The 20342-nt window shown below is 40.4% G+C and overlaps 1 protein-coding gene across 3 annotated transcripts in view; it reads right to left on the bottom strand.

Moving 5' to 3' along the window:
* Positions 1 to 1590: 1590 nt before the first annotated feature.
* amer3 (APC membrane recruitment protein 3) overlaps positions 1591 to 20342 on the bottom strand; it is a 105252-nt gene continuing 86500 nt past the window's right edge. For all 3 annotated transcript variants that reach the window (XM_078410749.1, XM_078410750.1, XM_078410748.1), the window contains one exon: positions 1591 to 7721. The gene's annotated coding sequence lies outside the window, so the exon portion shown is untranslated. The remainder of the gene's footprint in view (positions 7722 to 20342) is intronic.

Genomic DNA, 20342 nt, shown 5'->3' with positions numbered 1-20342 from the left:
GCATGATCCTATTAAATATAAGAATTGTGGGAAGTGGAAGTTTTTCCAACTTGAGAGGGTCCAGAGGAGGTTTACAAGAATGATTCCAGGAATGAGTAGGTTAACATGATGAGCGTTTGACAACACTGGGCCTGTACTCGCTGGAGTTTAGAAGAATGAGGGGGGGGGCCTCATTGACATGTACAGAATATTCTTGATTAGTACGGGTGTCGGAGGTTATGGGGAGAAGAGAGGAGAATGGGGTTAGGAGGGAGAGATAGATCAGCCATGATTGAATGGCAGAGTAAACATGATGGGCCAAATGGCCTAATTCTGCTCCTATCATTTATGATCTATGAAATTCTATATTTGGATTATTATATATGATATCGATCTAATTGATTGATATCAATTGATGGTAATTGATGGAATCCCCATGCATAGCATCTGATCATCAGGACAAGAGAGCTGTGGTGTATAGCATGTGTCTATGTTGTTTATGCCATCATCCTTTCCATGGTGCCAGTCAGAGTGAGATGTGTAAAAAATATGTTCAAAAACATCAAGATTGCTGAGAGGGGAAGGTTTAATAGGAACCTGAGGGGCAACTTTTTCACACAGAGGGTGGTAGGTATATGGAATGTGCTGCCAGAGGAGGTAGTTGAGGCAAGTACTGTAACAACAGTTAAAAGTCATTTGGACAGATACCTGGATAGGAAAGGTTTAGAGAGATATGGGCTAAATGTGGGCAGGTGGGACTAGGGTAGATGGGCATCCTGGTCAGCATAGGCAAATTGGACCAAAGGGCCTGCTTCATGCTATATGATGCTATTTTTTTTGTTGCTATAATTACCCAGTCAATTAACCTACATACCTGTACGTCTTTGGAGTGTGGGAGGAAACCGAAGATCTCGGAGAAAACCCACGCAGGTCACAGGGAGAACGTACAAACTCCGTACAGACAGCACCCGTAGTCAGGATCGAACCTGAGTCTCCGGCGCTGCATTCGCTGTAAGGCAGCAACTCTACCGCTGCGCCACCATGCCGACACATGTTCAGCACAGACTTTGTGGGTTGAAGGGCCTGTTCCTGTGCTGTAAGTTCTATGCACAACAGGCATAAATATGAAACTAAATTAATGCTGTAAGCTGAAACAGAAGATACCACAGGGTTTAATTTCACAGCTACTGTGTTTTGAAGCTACCTGTGCCATACCACCTGATAATGCACATGCATTGTGCATACAAGATATATTCTGTATAAATAGTGAAAATGTACATGGGCTCTGTGCTTTGGGTTCTTTGCCAAGGCCTATTGGAACAGAAGCTGGGACACTGGACATCAGATGCTGCACAGGTGCTAATGGATATGTCCATTGAGTCCATATTAGAAACTCTGTAAGGAGTCCTATGAAGATTGCTGTTGGACTTTTTCACATTCCTTGGCATCGCTCACAGGCCAGCCGAAAACAAAGTATTTCTTGGCAGTGGATCTATAAATTAGCCTCGGTTGGTTTGTTAACCTGTTCTCCCCAACACAAACAGGAAGCAAGACACCTATCTGTTATATTTACTGTTTACTTAAAAGTATTCTAAAACATGTTGTACATACATATTTTCCAGTTACAGAAATAACTTGACATTCATCAAATAAAAAAAGAGTAAAATCACAGCCATTTCAATTAACTGTTTCAGAAAAATCTTATGAAAGCCATTAATCATCTTACCAAAGTTTCAATGAAAGTCTGAAATATTAATTTAGTTACTAAAACATCCAGTTACAGTACAAAAACAACTCATTGAATATACATTCCAAAAGTTTGCTTTCTCTGTTATATTTAATATCGAGCTGACTGGTATGCTCATGGTATGAGAATATTGCATGGGGTGCAGGCGAAAGGAGCAACGTGGAGTTAGGGTGGGATAGCAGCCTTAGCTAGAACAAAGAAGTTTACATCTGAAAGGAGGGTTGGTAATACTGTACTAAACCACTGAGCAATTTTTCAAATTGCAATTCCGCAATCACTCAAAATATAAACATTTTATTAAAAAGCCATCAATGCCAGGATATGATTTATCTAACCTGGTGGTGTTGGTACCATCCGTGATGTCGGCTGTGAAATTCATGTCGGTTTAAGTTGATGTAAAGCCATGATTTTGTTCAATTAAACTCCTGCACAAAGAGTGCACTACAGGACGTTTGTGGAGTAAAAGTCAACCATGAAAACACCAGTTTTAATGCTAAATATAAAAGGTGGAATTCCCAAGTAGATCAGTATTTCATGATAAGGCTATTGCTATCAGACATTCCTTTCACAGTTGTCACAGTGTTAGTGGAATATTTCCCAAATCAGTCATAAAATTAAAAGGCATTGCAAACAAGCATCTTCCATCTTTTCAGTCCTCCACACCTTTCCTATTGGAATCAGTAAATAAAATGAACAGAGGAAGAATATATCACTGTGCTGATTGTCAGTCAGGCACTCTGCCATTTTCTCAGTGAGTCTTCCTGTCTCCGCTCCATCAGGCTGCAATGAGATCAATATCTCCATTGTCCACTTTTGAGTTCAAACAATTCCAATTTGTGGAAGATGTCCGTGCAAAGTGCTGTAAGTTGCTAATGCAAAATCATACTTTGTTACTTGACAGAATCATTGCCCCCACCAGTGCAATCCATACACAAATCAGGTCTTTGCTTTTGAGAAAAGACCTCTAAAAACATCTTGCTCTGTTAATGTAAAAAGGGGGCCTTCTTACCAACATTGGAACCATTAGACAGACTAAATGGATATCTTACTTGTCACTGCCAATATTTTAGAATAAGATGAGTCTGCTCCACATAGTGACTCTGAATTGTATACAGGTTATTTTGTTCTATCAGGACAGTCATTTTCAAAGCTGTACGTTGTGCAATAATACAAAAATTCTTACAATGATACCTTGGTCCCAACTTTCTGAATCAACAAATATACCAATCACATGTGCATAACATCAATACACTGTACACAAATACTCAAACAGGGACATCACAGCTTGAAAGAAATGTCTTTCAGTCAATTTTCAAGAAAAGGTCTAGACCACATCATCAGATATCTTTGGAAAAGTAATTGAAACACAACACAATGAAGATTCCATGAATACTAAAGTTCAATTTGTACAGTTCTAAATCTGCAAGATTTCTAAAATTCACTTAAAAGAGCAAAGCACAACAGCACAAACGAAACTGCCGTTCAAGCATTTGAATGAATGTACAACAAAACTCATGCTATCGAAACATATTCCATTCTCATTTGAAACTTTCTTGTAGACCTGTATTGCACGCATAATATTTGACTTATCAAAACGCCTGGCAGAGAAGTGTGGTCCAGTCCATGATAGCCTGACTCAACTCAATATTCGTTCTCCAAAATTATGTACAAAACCATGTGTAAAACCTAGAGATATGTATTTATCTACAGCTTCAGCACCCTGTGATTCATTTTAACACCACTCTATACGTTGACTGAAACAGCTGCCAAAATTTATTGTGGGTAAAAATATTCACCATCGATGCCATTATGGCATTACAATTTTCCATTCTCTAGCATTCCGAGGTTAGTTTGCAAACTCTTTTGCATTGAAAGTAAGCTACATTTTAAATTATGTTGCAAGTACTCCAGTCCTGACAGAAGATAGTCTCCCATGGCCTTGCAACTCTTAAATCAATCTTCTGCCTCAGTTTGTCACTAGCAACAATGGGAAACTGTCTGTGCATGGGTGCATGGTGGCCAACAATAATTTGAAGGGCAGTAATTTATTTTATAAACTGTGAGGGAATGGGCAAATATATAGTTAACCTCTAACCATAGTCATATTGGAAACAAAATAATCCCATAGGGTCTGTCCATTCTGCACATTTTAACCTAGCATAATGTGGGCAATGTACACAAGATATGATATGCCATGTTCCATGCTACCACTTTGCTCTGTGTGGTACTGCCACACCATCTCTGCCTTAGGAATATGTGGCAAGAATATTTTAATCTGCCGTCATACTTTCGCTGAGGTTTTCATGGAAACTGCATAGATCTTTTCCAAGAGGTTAATGGTATTGTTTAAAGGACTTAATTTCCAGCAGATGTAGGATTGGAGCATGTCTGGAAAAGGAACTCTCTTTAAATCTGCAAACATAATATTATTTTTCCCCTGTTGCACACTCTTCTAGTTATAACTTAGCCATGTGTTCAGCCTGGAGTTTGAACTCCATCTAAAACCACGTGAGAGTGAAAAATAATCTCCAAGTAGCTGGAATGAGTGAGAGAAGCAAAGTTTAAAACAAAAGTGAGAGACAGAATGAGAAGATCAAGAGACAGGAGAAATGTGAATTGAGACAAGGGAGATGGAGAGAAGATGGTGATTGGAAGTAAAATAGAGAAAAGGGTAAGAATGAATATTTGAGGGAAAACAGCAACTTAGAGGAGTACATATAGCTAAGCAGAAAGAGGAAAATAAGACAATGAAAACATGAATCTATAGCTTTTGAGTAACACTTGTATGTGTCATCATTTTTGTTGCTGTATTTGCTCCTATTTTATCTTTACTTTAACTGATGTTTTGTAATCTGTAAATGCTCTTGGTCTTGATGTCAAAATTTATACACAAGAAGTTTTTTTTTCTCTGCTGATGAGTCAAAGTAACTCTTCTAAGGTATTTATTTCACAAAATGCTGGAGTAACTCAGCAGGTCAGGCAGCATCTCAGGAGAGAAGGAATGGGTGACATTTTAGGTTGAGACCCTTCTTCAGTAACTCTTCTTGTCATGCAGCCAATTAATGTGTTCATGTTCAATTGAAGACAAGGATGAAGAATCTAGGGGACTTACCCAATATTTCCCTCCCCCCATTAACACCACCAAACCAGTTATCTGGTATTTATTACTTTACTGAGTGTCAAAATTTGTTTGTGGTAAATTGGATGTTACTGTTCCCAAATTACTATCATGATCACACTTCATTGACTGCAAAGCTCTTTGCGATATTCTGATAGTGAAAAGCACCACTTTACTTCAAGTCTTTCATTTCTTTCTTCATGCCCCAAGTACAAAGTAGCAAGTGAATTACAGATAAATACATGAGGCGCACTCTTATGATGCTTGTTCAATGGCAACGTGAACTAAAGATGAGGCTGGCTTTTCTGTCCAGTGATAGGCTGTGATGGAAGTAAAGCATTGCAGAATTAATCCTGCATTACCCAGTCCTCAAGCAAAATGCTCTGAAGATAAAATAGTCCATTCAGTGGTTTCATTGGAACCAACCCATAAAGCAGTTTGTTTAGTGATGAGCTACACACATAAATATTCACATGAGCATCAAGTTCTAAGAACTGAAAGTTGCCTGAATATTTTTTCTTAACCCAGTCTCTTCCATCAGTAAATCTTCCCTGAAAATATATATTTAAGTTGAAATGGCATTTTTAATTATATTTCAATGTTTCTGCCTCTTCAGCTTGCCAACAGAAAGTAAACATCCATTTGTAAATTTCCCCAGCTCTTTAAGTGCTTTATAGCTAATGAAGTGCTTTTCTGCGAACTGTTGGGAGTCATAGCAGCCCATTTGAACAGACACGGTCCCACAAACAGCAAGGTGATATTAACCAGTTAAGGAATATTATATTGGCTATTTCAAAGTTAAGAACTCTAGAGGTTTCTATCAAATTTGTTTCATGGGATCTTTTACATTTTTATAAGTAGAAAGAGGCGCCGCAGTCTGAAAGATGGCACCTCCATTTGAGCAGAACTTCCTCAGGACCGCACCAACATGCAGCCTTGGTCCATGTATTCATATTTCCAAACCGGGACTTGAACCCACTACCTCAAAAAAAGTTTGGAGACTTTAAGAGTCAAATGGTTACTGAATTGCACTCCGTTAAACATTCCAATCTTGCTGGCATTAGAACCGAGCCAAATATTTCTGTTTCCTGAAGCTTGCGACAATGGAATGATTCCAATGTTAAAAGAATGTTTGGTCTCCCATTCCTAATTAACCAGAATTCTTGACTTTATTCTGAAAATCAATATAAAAATATTTCAATTAAAAATTAATTCATTTAATTCGGTCCCTTAAGATCAAGTGAGAACTAGACCAAGTGTTTCGACCTCTTTACCTCTTTACAAATGTAAGGTGGAAATGAGGACAAAATGAATTTGTTGGACAAATATAGGTTTGTAGTGACCATTGCCACCAGGACCTTTCTGGCAAATGTCGCATTGGAATGAAGCCAACCAAGCAGTCAGCAAAATTGACCTAATTCCAATGGTTTTATTTACAAGAAGGTGTCAGTCGATCACCAGTTTGTGTAGCATTCCAAAAAGCCATGCGTCAAACCAAAATGAAAAGTTTACATAGCATATATTTGTCACTCCTGTAGACATGAGAGCACCCAATAACAGTCCCAGTTAACATGAGCATTGCCAATTGCAGCCATCAGGGCCTTTGCATTCTACTTTAGATCATCAAGTGTTGATCTTTTAAAGGATCATTGTTGACCCTTTAAGTTTGTACCTCACTGTTTCTTATTAAACAAAAATGACTGCAGAGTGAAACATCATTTTCAAAGACAATTCAAAATATGATCCTTGAGGTCGAGGAGGAGTGAAATACTTTTTTCACATATGGGTTCTGAAGATCTAGATCTTACTTTTTCCCCAAAGATTATGGATGCCACTTGAAATTATGAAGAATACAATCAATAATTAATGGAGCTAAAGAACAAATCAGCCATGAAACATGAAACACGTGTGATTATTTTGCAGCCACTGCTTTCAGGGAGAAAGACAATTCAATTCTAATGTCGATAAAATGAAGCCAAGTTCTTTTTATATGACAGAAATCAATTAAAATGTATGGGAAAGACAGCTGCAGGGATATGTAAAATCATTGGCTGGCACATGTGCGACTGCATTGTAATCTTCTGTCTCAGCGTAAGGACACCTTTATTTCAGGAAAAAGTAGCTTTCTGTATTTTGTTGAGGGTTTGTCAGATGAAAAGACAAATGAAACCACACTGCATAAATGAGAGATAAGGTAAACAAGTGAGGTAATGGGTTCAAGTCCCGGTTCAGAAATGTGAATGCATGGACCAAGGCTGCATGTTGGTGCGGTCCTGAGGAAGTTCTGCTCAAATGTTTCAGAATATAGGCACCATTGTGCTGAAACAGCCAAAGAGAGGATTAAAATGACTGCTTGGCTGTAAAAGTGTGGTAGAACCACTTTACTCTTACTGAGAAACATAAATGCTAGTTTCTTAAATTGTTGTGAAATGTACAATGTAATTATATACAATCATAACCTAACATTCAAATCTTTGCACACAACTAATAGATGAGCCTGTATCTTCCAGTAACAGAGGATGAAAGTTGATCTCTGACATTGTATTAGATGCCCAGAGTTGAATTGAGTCCTTTCAGTCGTCTCATGTGTTTAATTATAGTTGTTGTTATTCTCAGCTAAAGCCAGATGCTATAGGTAATTATTCCAGATATGTGGCTCTCACAGCATAGCTTGCCTTGAAGGTGTGGAGCATTCCCAATGATGCTGAGCTGAGAGGCCAGTGTTAAGGACTGATATTGCAAGAGAAGAGAAAGTTTATAATGTTTTCACTGTGGCAGCACAGTACAATCTCTTTGCTGTCTTCTCTCTTGTGGTCAGTGATGAACGTGGTTCTCTCCACTTCCTTTGACTGCAGTGGGTGAAGCCCAGTGGTTCAGCTACAACAGACAAACAGTGAAAGATTTAGGCACATCACTCAGACCAGAATCTCAGCAGAAGCCATTAGAGACATGCATTCCCGTTAACACCATAGATGAGAAGCATTTAACAAGAGAATAGTGCATAGCTAAACTGATTTCAAAGCTGCGATTTCCATTGTTTCCTAGTGACAATGCCCCTGATATTCACAACCATTTGAAAACCATTAAAAATCAATTAGACATATAGATTTTTACTATTCAGATTTATTTGCCTAGAAATTCAGCTCTTATCTTCAAGGCTAAGGTTGTGACCTAGTGACCTATTTGAAAATTTAGAAGTACCCCAACCTGCCACTACTTATAGCAAGCTCAGGCCAATGGGGCAGTAATTGCTAATTTAACTCAAACAATTGAAAACAAAGCATACATTCTGAAGCGTATCTGTGTCGCTGTTTGTCACCCATACAACAGTAGAAGGCACTGAGTCAGTGACTAAACTGGTGCAGGTTCATCAGATTGATTCCCCAGTGTAATGGAAGGATGCCAGTGCATGGTGCAGGACTCCATTAGGAATACAATGTCAGAATGCAATCAGGAAATCTTTGGTGAGATCTCTCGAGAAGTTTGCATGGGTATCCTAAATTTCTCAACACTTGGAACAGCCATCATTTCCCAGAAATAGTTGGCCCATGGAATGAATGTAAGTAGAAGAAGCAGGATTAGGTTTTCTGCCTCCTTGAATCTCTCTGCCATTCGATATTTTCATAATTGATCTAATTTGGCCTCTGCTCCACTTGTCCATTCTTTCCACGTCTTTGAATATAATCAATGACTCAGGTCTCGAGGATACGACATTCCAAGGATTGGCAACTTTCTGAAAGAAGAAGTTCTTCCTCAACTGCATCTTAAATAGACAACCCCTTAGTCTAAAACTATATCCCACAGCTCTAGATATCTGACAAGGGAAATTTCTTCTCAGCATCTACCCTCTTAGGGCCCCTCAGAGCCCTATGTTTCAAGAAGCTTAATTCTCATTCTTTTGACCTCCAGTAAGTTAAAGATCAACCCACTGAATCAGTTGTCATAAATGGCTGCAATGGCCCTTTGTCGCCTGCTGCAGCTTGGTCTGTAAAATGGTGCCAAAATGGTGCCTCTTGCATATGGACTGAATGGGCTGTTTTGTACTGACTGAGGGATGGTGCTTATGTATGGTGATAGTCTTGCTGATCTGGATGCAAACAAAGTATTCCACCGTACCTTGGTACACGTGATAATAAAGAAATGATTGAATTATTAAACCATTCATCTGTTCTTGCTGTACATAATTTACAAATTTGCTTATTAAACATTGATATCACACTCAAAAGCTCCTGCTTATTTGTCTTTATCCAAAGGCTATCCTTCCATCAATAAGCAAACACTCATAATGATTGTGGAATCAGATGATGTACTGTTCCTCCCTGTTGCATAGAAAAGATACAGGTGATTCACTCTCTCCAAATATATAGTGATTGACTTTGTAGTGGTCTTGATTCACCAAATGATTGGCCATTCCTCAGAATAGTTAAGTGAAGAGCTAAGCTTTTTGTAGTTCCAGAGCCAAATTTGGTAAGAATAACAGATAGGTTTCATGTGTATCAGTACTGGCACGTATTTCATTCCATAATTTTGCTATTAGAGCCTGGATAGTGAGTGCCCAACTGAGTTAACAAATAACTTTTTCCAAGGAATGAACAAAAGAGACTTTCATCCCTCAGCCAGGGTTAAGTTTGAACGAAAGTGAAAAGTGGAGAATGACAACTAATAATATCGTCCAATTCGCAGCAATAATCTTATGAATGATTGAGATCCCTTTAGTCTAAAATAGAGAACAGCTTGTGCATTATATTGTGCATGTTACCAAGTGCATGTGCCTTTATGCCACAGTATGTATTGCCAGTCATGGTAAAGTTTCTGGTCAAGAGTGAACCTTGGGATGTTATTAAGTGACTTGGAAATACTATTGTTAATAGAAGTCAAGGGAAATAGATAAACTTTCTCTGATTGAAGATAGTCATTGTCTGGTGCTTCTTGAGTGCCAATATCATCTCACATTTACAGTGCCTGAATGTAATCAAAAGAACAATGAACACAGGCAGAAACTATTTCATTTTCTGAGGAGTTAAATATCGTGCAATTATCATTGCAATCATCCTACCCTTTGACCTTCTTTATGGAAGTTCATTGATGAAGCGGAAACAGATTAGCATATGACACTGTCCAGAGCCATTCCTGCAGCTATGTTGTGGGACTCCAGTGATTAACCTGCAATGACTTGTGACTATTGTCCTTTGTGCAAGGTGTTATTCCTTCCATTAGGATGTTTTTCCCGAAATTCATGTGAATTTAAATTTTATTAGTGTTCTTTGATGCCACACTCAATCAAATGCTACCTTAATATTAAAATCAGTTCAGCTCTTTGGTCCATATTTATTTTATGTGCACTATGTCCCTATAAAAGCCATCCTGAGCCACATCACAGGAGCATTAACCAACAAAGTGTCGCACCCAATCAAACAAGCAAGATATTTAGGTAGACACTAGACCTAGTGGACCCTATGGGCCCAAACCTCTCCTGCATTGGTGTGGCACCCTCTCCTCCCCCCCTCCCTCCTCCCCTCCCCCCTCCCTCCCCCTCCCCTCCCCCCTTCCCCTCCCCCCTATCCCCCCCCACTCCATTCCTCTCAACCCCCCTTATCCTCCCTCCTCCTCTTCCCTCCCTCTCCCCCAACCACCCCCTCCCTTCCTCCCTCCCCCCTCCCTCCCTAGGAGATAGATCAAAACTTTAAAATGTGAATAACTTTTAAAATATAACACCAATTTAAATGAAACTTCTTCCATTAGCACCAAAGGGACGACGGTGGGTAAGGTGGGCCTAAAAAATTGTCGTGCTATCGTGCACCGCTTTGGCAGTAGTTCAGGAACAAATAAACAAACAAATGAGAATTTTAGTATATAGATGGTAGATTTCCCAATAACTAACTGTTGCATTTTAAGTACAATCTGGCTGCTAATTTCCCCTCTATCGGTCAAGTAAAATTCTGTTAATTATTATCCATTTACGTTTTGTTTAATGCTGCCGGCTTCTAATACGTTAGCACTGTATCTGGCGATTACACTTTATCTGTAATAAACATTTTTAAAATTTATCATGTTAATCCAGTCAGAACCATAGCCATCATTCTTAGGAACATCTCGAGGGACACAAACCGAAGCTGAATGTTGACACCGTACACCACAGTTCAAAGATAGAAGCTATCAGCCTGACTCGAGCCAAAACAGTTTGCTTGTTCAAACATGTTGGAAGAAGTTCTCTCATTTAAATCTAACATCTAGATATCTAAAATTGCATGTTACAAAATACAAATGCGTGTATGGAGTAACATGTCCTGAATTGAATAGAACTGAATATAACTTTCTTAAGTAAAGGACCTTTCACTCGAAAATGAGAGTGCACAGTCTCTTAAAGTGTCAGCATTTTAAACTTTGTAGTTTATTTTTCTCGCTCAGAAAGTGTTCATTTATTGCTCCATGGAAAAACTGCAAACACAAAAGCTTGGCTGACGTTTCAGAATAGAATTTGAGGAATGCTGCACTGTTCGAGAGGCTATTTGGCAGAGACATTACATCAATACCCTGTCAGGTTGTTCAGGAGAAGAAAAAAAATGGTCATTGCATTATTTCAATAAGACCCGGGGAACTCTGTCTATGTCCTGGATAATATTTAGCCCTCAATATGCATTCCTTGACTTTCACCTTTACAGAAACCTACTGCCACTTTTTCACTTTTGAAAGACTCCCATTTGTTTGATGTAGATTTAAGTAACTGCACCATATTTGCTCCTCTGTCTCATGCTGAATGTTAGAAGGCTCCTAGCATACCCCCAAAAACGTGATTGCTGCATATCCATCTGGCTTCAATGCAAGAGGCTTCTAGGATATCCTCCCTCATTACTGTGGTAATCCTGTCCTTAATCAATATTTCAATGCCTCCTTCTCTTTTACATCACCCAGTCAAACCTGAAGATTTGATGTCCCGGTATGTTGCGTTGCCAGTCCTGTCCTTCTCTCTGATAGCAACAATGTCAAATTCCCTCATGTACAAATCAACACTCCTAGTTCATCTTGCTTATCAATCAGACTCGATTGATTAAAATACATGAAATGTAACCCTCAAATCTGCCCTTTCCACGCACCTTTTCTTTTCAAGTAATTATGCAAGTTTGCCTTAATATTTTGACTCAATTGCTACTTGAGTGCTCCATCTATAAAATTCCCTCCATGTGGAAACTTCTTTCCAACTTGCTCACTCAAAGATGATTGTTACAAGGTAAATTAAACCAACCTCTTCCTGTTCACTCACTTAAAGTTCCAGAAACTGTTTATGCCTTTGTAGGGTCAGGACGTTTTGTGTGCAGGATTGGGTCTTTTTCTTTTCATCCCTTAATTAGTAACTCAATGGGTCAGGCAGCATCCCTGGAGAAAAGGAATAGGTGACGTTTCGGGGTCAAGACTCGTCTTCAGACAGAGATTCAGGGGAAAAGGAAACGTGAGATAGAGAAGGGACATAGAACAAATGAAAGGTCACCTATTCCTTTTCTCCAGAGATGCTGCCTGACCCGCTGAGTAACTCCAGCTTTTTGTGTACATCCTCGGTGTAAACTGCACTGTAAAGTAATGTGCAGTTCCTTCCTACACATATCATGAGGAAGATTATAGTGAACCATCTTCTTGAACCACTGCAGTCCTGGTGAAGATACCCCCATGGTGCTAATGTCTAAGTAGTTGCAGCATTTAGACCCAGTGTCGATGAAGGGGCAGCAATATGTTTCCCAATTAGGGAAGTGTGCAACTTGGAAGGAGGCCTGTTGTACCTCTGGGTTTGTGACCTTGCCCTCATAACTGACAAAGATTGCCAATTCGGAAGATGCTGTCACATAAGGCTTGTGGCAATCTGTTTGTAAGCAGAACAAACTATTCTCTTGATATGTGTAGGAAGGAAGTGCAGACGCTGGTTTATACCGAAGATAGACACAAAAAGCTGGAGTAACTCAGCGGGTCAGGCAGCATCTCTGGAGAAAAGGAATATGTGATGTTTCATACGTTCTATATACCTTCTATATCTCTCGTTTCCCTTTCCCCTGATTCTCAGTTTGAAGAAGTGTCGCACTCCAAAATGTCACCTATTCCTTTTCTCCAGAGATGCTGCCTGACCTGCTGTTACTCCCGTTTTTTGTGTCTATACTCATGATATGTCAGTAGTGGTGGGATGGTGGGAGGAAATATTTACCCAATTAGATTCAAGTGACTTGGTAGGTGTAAAACCTCGTAAGTATTTTTTGAGCAGATTATTCCAGGCAAGTTAAGAATATTCAAATGCCTTCCTGACATCAGTTCAGTTTAGTTTATTGTCACGTGTACCGAGGTACAGTGAAAAGCTTTTGTAGCGTGTTATCCAGTCAGCAGAAAGACAATACATGAATACAATCAATCCATTTACAGTGCATAGATGCATAATAAGGGAATAACATTTAGGCCGCAGTGCAGACGGAGATACGATATGGAAAGAAATCGCATCTCCATCGAGATAAGAGATTAAAAAAAGTTTCCCCCAAACCCCCCCACATAAAACAAGCTAAAGAACACTAAAACATACATTTAACACATACTAATAAAACAACAAAGAAGGAAGGGACGGGATAGACTGTTGGCGAGGAAGCAATTGCTGGCGCCACCCGGTGGAATTATGAGAGATGTAGGGGACATGCCAAACCTCCTAAACCTTCTAAAGAAGTAGAGGCATTGGTGTGCCTCTTGGTCGTTGCTTCAATATGGGTGGTCCAGGAGAAGCTGTTGGTGATATTGATTCCTAGAAATTTGAACCTTTCAACCATCTCTACTTCGGTACTGCCAATGCAAACTGGGGTATGTATACCTGAAGTCTATCACTATTTCCTTTGTCTTGCTGACATTGAGAGAAAGGTTGACTCAACACCAGGACACGAGGCTCTTGATCTCATTCCTATACTCCGTCTCATCATTATTTGTCATCCGGCCCACAATGGTGATGTTGTCTGCAAATTTGAAAATTGAATTAGATTTGTACATGGCTGCAGAGTTGTGGGTGTTCAAGGAGTAAAGAAAGGGGCTGAGAACGCTTCCTTCCAGTTCTGTGTTGAGGATTGTCGAGGAGGATAATTTGTCTCTATCCTCACTGATTGGGGTCTGTTGGTCAGGATGTCGAGGATCCAGTTGCAGAGGTGAGTGCTGACACAAAGTCCTGCGAGTTTGGTGATAAGCTTGGATGGTAAAAAGGTATTAAAGGCAGAGCTGTAGTCTATGAATAGGAGCCTGACGTAGGTGTCTCTCTTATCCAGGTGTTCTAGGGATGGGTGTAGGGCTAGGGCGACATCTGCATTTTAGGTGGTGAAAAAACAATCGGGAGTTAAGGGGCATGTGAAACTGCAACATTTATGAGGCTGGCCCAGTTATGTTTTTGATTAATAGTGATATTGAAGGTGAAGGATTTAGCAACAATAGCAGCATTGAATGGCAAGCATGAACGAATTGGCGCTCAGTGAAGATGGCCATTGCCTGATACTTGTGTAGTGTGTGCATTATTTGCTATTTATGTCCCAATCATATCTTGATCTTGTTGGATACAAGCACCAATTAGTTGGGAAGTTGAAAATAGAAATGAAAGCTGTGCAGTCAACTGTAAATAGAAGAAAGGTAATTGATAACTCTTTCCAGCTTCTGCCCCGAGCAACTCCCACAGTGAAACATTAAGCCGTTTGACTTCCTAGAAGCACAGGCAGCTTCCATTGTGTGAGGTATCACTCCAACCAGTGCTGTGTTGTCCACCCAATGCCCATTGACTTCAGCTTTATGAGTGCTGCTTGATGCTATATTTGTTCAAATGTCTTGATAATGAGGATCATCAGATTCCCCCAACTAATAATTATATAATGCATCAGAGGATGGGTTGCAGTAAAGGGGACGGGCTGGTTGTTGTGGGCAATTGGTGGAAGCCACTTTATTACGTAAAACATCAAAGATTTTAAAAATTAGACGGAATCAGAAAACTGATGCTGCTTTACAAAGTGTAGCTAAGCCACAGCAGTTCTTTCTTTTGTAGGAACACTTGAACTTCTTGCTGACAGCTCAGTAAAATGAATGTGGTGTCTACAAACTGCCAACTGCCCTATGCTTTGAGGACCACAGCAGGAACCCTATCTGGAGTGGTGAGCAAAATGGGTGAAACTTCCCTGTACTAAATTAGGCTACGTGCACCTCTGAATGGTGAAGCACACTGTGGTTTAAAATCCATCCACTTTACAGTCCTACTTCCCTCAGTACATCAAGATATGAAACTGTATGTTTCCAGAGATAGTGTACGAAACTCTGATTCAAATGAATCCTAGGATCCGTACAATATGTCTGGTAGCCGTGCTAATGGCACCAGCACCATCCTACACACTAGGAACAAATTACAATTTTACCGAAGCCAATTAACCTACAAACCCGTATGTCTTTGGAGTGTGGGAGGAAAACAAAGCATCCGGAGAAAACCCGCGCGGTCACAGGGAGAATGAACAGGGAAGGCTCCGTACAGACAGCACCTGCAGTCAGAATCAAACCCGGGTCTCTGGCGCTGTAAGGCAGCAACACTACTGCTGCGCCACTATGCCACCCTATTCATGCTCAAGTATTGAAAACACACCAATTAGGTACATAAATATTATGAGTTGGAGAGAGAGGAAAGGGCTCAACATCTATCCAGGGCTGCTTTGAAGTCCAGACTTAATCAACAGTTTAATCTGCCTCTGGGATTGCCATCAATGTGTGTATGGCTGGCTACAGACATTGGCAACTTGCTGTGGAGATTACAGATGAATGTGTAGCAAATGTAAAGATAGCACTTCAGTGCATATTTATATAACTTATGCACCACAGAATGACAATAGTGAAGAAATCTTTGTGGCATTTGTGACATCGAGAATTCAGTTCACGAACAGCCATGCTCATTTATTTAGCAAGGCAGAATGCGACAAGATAGATTTTATCGGTAATCCTAAATACCTATCATCTTTTTTTAATGTGATGCTCGATAGAGCTCGTCTTTCAATCTTCAAAAAAAAAAAAATTGTTTTCAGTCACTTGTCGGCAAACAAAATGTCTCAGACTGAAAATTAAGTAATAAATCAGTGCTGCAGGAAAACCTAATACATTCAAATTAACTCACAGCAAACTTAACTCTAGGGAAAAGGGGAATCAATAAACAAATCCAAGATCTGGCCTTTGTTCTGTTCCCTTGGCAACAAGCCTCTCATTGAGGGAATGGGGCCCTATTGTGTTCCCTCAGTAACAGCAGGTCAACCTTACATTCGGTTCCCCTCCTATGCAGGAACAAGTATGTTTTGGTGCTTGTGTTGCAGCTGTGACAAGCCACATATATTTTGTTTGTGCAAAGTGAATTCTATGGCTGAATTCAGACACTGCACAAATCTGCTTCCATTGTATACATCTTTTGGGTGTCACAGTAGCTTTTGTTTTATCCCAATGTGAATGCATGCATTTGTGAAGTAAGATGTGCCAGCAACCATATTGGTGAGAGCATTAGTGCGTGAGCACCGGATGTATGCAGAGTAACATCAGTCCATGCCAGCTCGCCTCCCCGCCTAATGGGGCAAAGCTGAATAGGCTTTCACCAGCAGGAAGAACTCCCTCTGCCATGTTATTTAAAGAGATTATCAGCTGTGTTCAGTTCATCGCAGATGGACATTCATTCGCTGTTAACTGCAGTTCTGAAAGGATCTGGCATTTAATTGAGTTGTTTAAATTTGCCAAGGCCGAGCAGGAGTGGAGCGTCAGCTGATGACAACTTTGCTCTCACTTTCCGCACATGCCAGTGACCTTCATGGTCTGGCTGCATTAGCAGTCATTCCCTTGGGAATACAGAATGGTCAGCGGAGAAACCAGAGAGCACACAGAGCAGTGCAAAGTACGGAAGGAAGGTGAACCAAAGTCCTCTGAATAGGAGGCCATATTCACCTATGATGTTCAAGGAGTATTTCATCCTAGCAGGGAGCAGAGCATTAGACAGCTGGACCAGTAAGGATGTGTTCATTGATAGATGCAAACTGCTTTCCATTCAAGCTCTTCCAGAGAGCGGGACAAGAACTGTATTGTCAAGTTCATCATGGCCTATAACATGCATTGGGATTGTTCCAGGCGGCAGCTGGAGATATTTTCAAATACTTGCAGCTTACTGTTTAATATTGCATATGGGATATCACTGATATTCTCTGCTCAGGGAGTGCTGAGTATGCTGCCTTCTCTGGTCCCATTGAGCAGTGGGCAGAGCAAACTTGCAGCTTTGGGAGGACTGCAGGCTTACTCATACCTCAGGGTGTCATCACCTGTGGGCACAATGATCTGCCATGCTGCTTGTCAACTCAGAGATGCAATAACTGAGACAGATTCCACTTCATCACTGTCCGTCTGTGTATAATCATATACAGTGAGTCATGCACATCAGCGCCCAGTATTCTGGTTGCCTTCTTGATGGCTTTAATCTGCTGCAGTCCACTAGCATTTGGGCTATTTCAAAAAAAATAAGAGGCTGACTACTAAGGGAATGTTGGTAAGTCAGCTCATGACTCCAGCAGTCAGGCCATATAAATGTGGCCAGCTTACGCACATTGAAACCCATACTGTCAAATGGAAAATGATAGCAACAACCATTGGTACGCTAAAGGAACAATTAGCCCTGCAGAACATTGCAGGACCGCTGATGTACTAGGCAGAGCAAGTTTCAGGTTTCATTGTGGTCCGTTGTATCTTAGATTTACACCATTTGAAGGGTATAGCTATTCCTAACAGGAAGAAGGTGAGCAGCACCTCAACAAAAGGAGGAAGGATAGCAGGAGAATGAGGATAAAACACAACCTTTTTAGCCCCATGGCAACGCATCCAACTGTGATACATGTAGACATGACCCCAATTCCACAATTAACAGTCCCTGACTTTTTGTCTTGCTGTCCATCACGATAATAATCTGCCAATTAAAAGTAAACATTCAGACCAAAATTAGAAATAAATATTTTTCAAATTATGAATAAACATCAAGTAATAACATGGGCGGCACGGTAGCGCAGCGGTAGAGTTGCTGCTTTACAGCGAATGCAGCGCCGGAGACTCAGGTTCGATCCTGACTACGGGTGCTGCACTGTAAGGAGTTTGTACGTTCTCCCCGTGACCTGCGTGGGTTTTCTCCGAGATCTTCGGTTTCCTCCCACACTCCAAAGACGTACAGGTATGTAGGTTAATTGGCTGGGTAAATGTAAAAATTGTCCCTAGTGGGTGTAGGATAGTGTTAATGTACGGGGATCGCTGGGCGGCACGGACTTGGAGGGCCGAAAAGGCCTGTTTCCGGCTGTATATATATGATATGATATGATGAATAACCCTTGTGCCACTCATCACTGCCTATCTTCCATGTGCTTTTGTCCAGTACAGTGCTGCCCCAGTGCTGGAGGAAGACTACTGACTTCAAGGGACCAAAATAGCCCCCTGTATAATATCAAGAAATGGTGGTCCAGTTTTTCATATTAGACATTCTTGAATGTCTCCTGTAATGTCCATTAGCTCTTTGATGCTGTTACATAACTGAGGGTAGAGCCAAAAAACAAAATTGACTTTATTGAAGGCAATCAACTACCAATTAACAGCAGTCACTAGTACTACAATATAAAATGTAGGCTGACTCTCAAGTACAGTGCACTTCTAGTATAAGAAGATAACTGCAGATGCTGTTACAAATCGAAGGTTTTTATTCACAAAATGCTGGAGTAACTCAGCAGGTCAGGCAGCATCTCGGGAGAGAAGGAATGGGTGACGTTTCGGGTCTGAAGAAGGGTCTCGACCCGAAACGTCACCCATTCCTTCTCTCCCGAGATGCTGCCTGACCTGCTGAGTTACTCCAGCATTTTGTGAATACAATGCACTTCTTCTCCTTACAAGATTAATAAACCCAAACAACTTACCAACTATTTACACAAATAAAATAACATCGTCAAATAACCATCTGCAGGTATGAAATTATCTAGTTATAAATTTAACCAAATTTATGTGTTTGTCGCACTTGACGTCCCCAAAGCATGAACTCCAGGCACCTGTCGTTCCTGTGGATCATGTTTTCAGTTAAACTTCATATACATCTAATTTAATACCATACACTATAATTGGTACCTTAATGTAATTGCCTCTAGAATTATACATTACATTAAATATTTGCTAACTACCAACTGTTTACATTAAACTTAACACAAGTTAACAATATTTTCCTGTACTACATCGGTGACATTTACACATTTGTTTTGGTATATTTTTTAATACAATGAATTTAGATACCATAATTATGGACTTACTAATGTCAGTGCAATGTAGCCAATTGTAGCAAAAGCGACCAAAAACAACAATTTATATTTTAGTTTCTTCTTAAAGGTCTCCCTCTTTGTGCCACTGCTTTCAAACCATATTATATACTGATGCGCTCTGACTCCCTGCCTCTGTCTTCCTTCCTGCCTTCTGTGTTTTCTGGGGAAACTGAGACATTTCTTCATATTTTCTCCTTCTGGACTGTATCCAAGGCCCATAGTTTGGTCATAATTGTTTCAGTGTTTCATGTTCTATCTATCCTCAAGCATTGGGCTGATATCAGTACGTCTGTGATATCCCACAGGATTAATGGAGTTGTTAAACTGTCTCTGCCATACTACCTTAAAACACCCATTCCATCTACAGTTAATTGAGGCAATTCAGTAACTCTGTAAACAAGAGCCTCAGTCTGGACACCAATCCTGTAAAATATACACAATCTTATCTTCTGCAACGGGATCGCCTGTGCTGGATTCAATTGAACTTATCTAATTACATTACACTGTGCTAACCCTTTTGCCTTCCACGTTCTCATGCCACATAGTAATCTTAGCTCTTAAAACTACACCAACCCACAGATATACATATCCCAAGTTGGAAAATGATACACAATGGCTACCATGCACCACAGCATTAGAAATGGAGGCTGGTTTTAAGTCTGTGGACTAGTTTCTTTAGTATAGAGGGGCAGAAGGACAATCCAAATCAGCTCTGAAGGCCACACAAGCCCTGAACTTTCCAAGAGACTCTTGTACGATAAAATACACTACGATGGAACTTTATTTATCTTAGGAGGGAAATTGATCTACCAAAAGTTATAAAACACAAGATACATGAAACATGAAATTAAAGTGACAAGTGGAAAGGATTGGGGATGTGCAAAGATTTGAGGGGGGGGTTAGGAGGGAAGTCAGTCCACCCCACGACAGAAGGGGGAGGAGTTGTACAGTTTGATAGCCTGTGGCGTTCTGTACTGCATCTGGGTGGGACCAGTCTGTTGCTGAAGGTACTCCTCAGGTTGTCCAGTGTGTCATGGAGGGGGTGAGCTGTATTGTCCAGGATGCTCCGCAGTTTGAGGAGCATCCTCCCCTCCAAGACCACCTCCCATGAATCCAACTCCGCTCCCAGGACAGGGCCAGCCTTCCTTTGTTAAACCCA

The sequence above is a fragment of the Rhinoraja longicauda genome, chromosome 13, assembly GCF_053455715.1.
Source record: "Rhinoraja longicauda isolate Sanriku21f chromosome 13, sRhiLon1.1, whole genome shotgun sequence".
Classification (NCBI taxonomy): Eukaryota; Metazoa; Chordata; class Chondrichthyes; order Rajiformes; family Arhynchobatidae; genus Rhinoraja; species Rhinoraja longicauda.
The sequence above is the reverse complement of the archived record's forward strand: the minus strand, read 5'-3'. Positions and strand labels throughout refer to the sequence as shown.